Source organism: Camelina sativa, chromosome 3 (genome assembly GCF_000633955.1).
Source record: "Camelina sativa cultivar DH55 chromosome 3, Cs, whole genome shotgun sequence".
Taxonomy (NCBI): Eukaryota; Viridiplantae; Streptophyta; class Magnoliopsida; order Brassicales; family Brassicaceae; genus Camelina; species Camelina sativa.
In genome coordinates, this window is record NC_025687.1 from 16500407 (window position 1) to 16504808 (window position 4402).

Below are 4402 nucleotides of genomic sequence, written 5' to 3' on the forward strand. Positions count from 1 at the left end.
TATATCGATTTGTAACCAAAAAATGAAGTTTTAGAGAGTTCTTTTTTCGGACTTATGAGCATCACCGCGTAGACCAAAATCGTCGCCGCTAACCACTTTCTAGCGCCTATTCAGCCGCCGTGGCCAATTTCTACAACCCCATGACCGATTTTTACAACCTTGTGTTAGCCTAACTCAACTATTTCGTGGTGCGACCCCATCAATTTAGTCACAAAAGCGTCACAAATATTTGCCTATATATACCAAGCCCCCCCCCCCCCCTCTCTTTGCAACTTTGCTTTGCGTAAGGAAAAAAAATAGAGAGAACGAAAAAAAAAATGTGGAATTCTAGATCAAGAGAGTGGATGTACAACCGGATTGATCCAAGGATAAACAATATCTCGAGAGAATATTCGGCGGGTGTTGATGAGTTTATCGAATTTGCTTGTTCTCAACTACCAATGGCCAAAAGAGGTAAAGATAAAATCTCGTGCCCTTGCATAATTTGTCAGAACGAGAAGTCTTTGAAAGCAGATATTGTTTCGACGTATCTGCATGGTAGAGGATTTATGCCACATTATTATGTTTGGTCTGAACATGGTGAAGATTATGATGTTACTGGGGCAGGAACAAGTAGTCATTATGATACTACAGATTATGCTAGCGGTAGTCAATCAGTAGAGCATAATATAGGGAATGTATATGTTGGGATGGTGAATGATGCATTTCAGGGTTCAACGGCAATTAATGCAACTGATGGAAGTGGATATTATGTTCAGGAAGAACCGACTCATGAGGCAAAAAGTTTTATGACATGTTAGATGCTGCGAATACTCTTATTTATGAAGGTTGTCGTGAAGGTCAATCGAAATTATCATTGGCTGCTCGATTCATGAATTTGAAAGTAGACCATAACATGTCCGAAAGTTGCGTGGATGGATGGGCTGAGTTGTTCAGGGAGTATTTACCAAAGGGTAATCAAGCTACTGGTTCATATTACGAGACATAATCTTTGACGCGGAAGTTAGGATTGTCGTACTATACATATGATGTATGTATAGACAATTGTATGATGTATTGGAAAGCAAACGAGAATTTGGAGCATTGTAAGTTCTGCGCAAAACCAAGATACAAGACTAGTGATGGACGAATTAGAATACCACTCAGTCGTATGTAGTATTTACCTATTGGTGACAGATTGAAGAGGATGTATCAATCACAGAAAACTGCAGCAGCGATGAGATGGTATGCTGAGCATGAGTCACAAGATGGAGTAATGTGCCATCCATCTGATGCAACAGAGTGGAAGAATTTCCAAAAGCTGCATCCTTCATTTGCAGAAGAAAAGAGAAACGTTTATCTTGGTTTATGTACAGACGGATTTAATCCTTTTGGGATGTCAAAAAATCAGTCGTTGTGGTCCGTGATCATCACACCATACAACTTGCCTCCAGACATGTGCATGAGAAGTGAGTATTTGTTTCTTACGCTACTAAATTCTGGACCAAATCATCCGGAGCAGGTATTGATGTTTTTCTCCAACCATTAATCGAGGAGTTAAAGGAATTGTGTAGTAATGGAGTGGAAGCGTATGACATTTCATTAGATCAGAATTTCAACCTTAGAGCTGCTCTTTATGGATAATCAGTGATTTTCCTGCATATGGTATGTTGTCGGGATGGACTACACATGGAAGAATATCGTGTCCGATTTGCATGGATGATACAAAGGCGTTTCAGTTTCCGGCTGGTAGAAAGACATGTTGTTTTGACTGTCATAGAAGATTTCTTCCTGTAGGGCATCCACTACGGAAAAATAAAAAAGATTTCTTGAAAGGTAAGCATGCTTTAAACAACAATCCACCTAAATCTTTGACTGGTGAGCAAGTTCTGTATGAGCGTATACGGCATGTGCGACCTCCTAAAACTTCTGAAGTTGGTGGAAATGGTCATGAAGTCAAGGTCGACGGATATGGTACATGGCAAAATTGGCATAAGAAAAGTATACTTTAGGAGTTATCATATTGGCCGGATTTGACGCTACGACACAATCTTGACATGATGCATATCGAGAAGAATGTCCATAATAACATCATGTATACTGTTATGAATGTTAAAGACAGATCAAAAGACAATGTGAGGTCAAGAGTAGATATTGCACGATTTTGTGATCGGCCCAAATTGCATGTGGATGATCAGGGAAAAGCTCTATTTCCTATTTGGAGATTGACGGCCAAAGCGAAACAATGTTTACTAGAATGGGTGAAAAATGATGTTAGATTCCCTGACGGATATGTAGCAGATTTAGCTAATTGTGCAGACATCAAAGGTGGAAAATTCTCGGGTATGAAAAGTCACGATTGCCATGTATTTATGGAACGGCCTCTCCCGTTTGTATTTGCAGAACTGCTACCACGTAACGTTCATCTTGCATTATCAGGTATTTATATAAACTTAATAAATTTGTCATATGTCTATTGAAGATTGTAATTTTGATGATACATTATATTACAGGGATTGGAGCATTTTTCCGGGACTTAAGTAGCAGATCATTAGATATATCCCGCGTCCAAATGCTCAAGACTAACATAGTCATGATTTTGTGTAATTTGGAAAAAATCTTCCCACCTTCTTTTTTTGATGTCATGGAGCATCTACCTATACATCTACCTTACGAAGCAGAGCTTGGTGGTCCAATCCAATATAGGTGGATGTATCCTTTTGAAAGAATGTTTAAGCGTTTGAAAGGCAAGGCGAAGAACAAAAGATATCCAGCAGGTTCAATAGTTCAATCATACCTAAATGAGGAGATATCTTTCTTCTCAGAACACTACTTTGCTTCAAACATTTCTACAGCTAGGATTCGAAGGTAAAATCAATTTATGTACATTTATTACATTATCTTATTATTTATATTGTAAATGCTAAAATTGTTCTTCTTTCAGGGCAAAATGATATGATGCAGGTGAAGTGCCTATATATCCTATACCGGTACCGGATATATTCACACAAGCTGGACGTCCTAGTGGTGTAAGTACTGAAATTTGGTTAAGTGAAAAAGATTACACATGCATATGTTCTACGGAATTGTGATTACTTCCGGCCGCATGAGAGGTAATTATTAAGTCAATGTTTATAAATAGTTTGTGAAACGATATTGTTTTGAAATTTGTTTCTCTCTTATTTGTATTACTTAGATTGTTAGAAGCGCAAATTCGATATAAATATCCAGAATTGTCTGATGAAGAAGTCACATCAAAAAGAGATGAAGATTTTGCTTCCTAGATTCGACAATATGTAAGTCATTACTATCTATATTGCCCTACTTAATATTTACTTTTATTTGTCTTAAATATGATGTTAATATGGTGGATTATGTAATATAGGTTAATACAATGAGAGATCAGGAGTCTTTTCCTCCATGGGTTTATGATATAGTCGAAGGTCCTGAAAATTGTGTCATCTCGTGGCCCATTTATTTTACAAGAGGTTACCTGTTTCACACCCAAGATCACGGTCGTACGAAACTATTCAGAAGATTCAGAAGAGGATGTTTTTTATGGAATCTTGGAAAATATCATTGAACTTCAATATCCAGGTTTTTTAGGATTAAAGATCACCCTCTTCTACTATAAATGGTGTGATCCTACTATTGGTAAAGGCACTCGAATAAGAGATGGAGGCATTGTTGACGTGCTCGAATCAGGAAAATATCATAACCATGAACCATTTATTTTAGGTAAAGTTCTGTTAACCAAACGTTGGTGTTTATATGCAGCAAACACTTATGAATTAATTTTACTTTGCAGGGTCTCAAGCTGNGGCTTTCCCCAAAGCCATAAAGATAAACAAAAGTAAGGTAGAGATCAAGTGAGACTCCATGAGGGCTATGAAACTAGTGCTAAAGAGCACTTGGAGATATGTGGGATCATGGTTGCAGGATCATACATCTTCGAGGGTCTCGAGAGATGACGGGAAGGTCACGGTCAAAAGACACTGTGCCATAGGTAGAAGAGTCAGTGCCAAGGAACACACTGAAGTGATATACACTAGCAGGATCATAACCATGGCAGTGATTTGGGGGCCGATAGCCCGTATGGTGATGGAGGTGCTGGTGGTTGGTTGCTTAACAAGGTAGAGCCTGAAGTAAGTCGCTAGAATCATCGAGGGGTGGTTATTGGTAGAGAGAATTCGACCATAACCACAGCCTCGATAACTTGAATTCAGAACTAGCATGCCATGAAACTTCACGACCTTTGAAGCATTAGAGTTCAGGATAGAAGTTATCTTCAGGATTTGCAAGAAATAAGTGTAAAACCGTAACATAACAGGTAGGTCCTCTCTGCCATGGAGATGGTGATCAAGAATTCTACACAAAGTTAGTAGTCGGTAAAACACTGGTGAATAAAGAGCAGACCTGGGCT

At 38.6% G+C, this 4402-nt stretch overlaps 1 long non-coding RNA gene across 1 annotated transcript; it reads left to right on the forward strand.

Moving 5' to 3' along the window:
* Positions 302-3576, forward strand: LOC104777307. Its single transcript, XR_766253.2, has 5 exons — positions 302-2418; positions 2493-2847; positions 2924-3092; positions 3176-3275; positions 3365-3576. It is a non-coding gene; the product is annotated as an uncharacterized LOC104777307 (long non-coding RNA).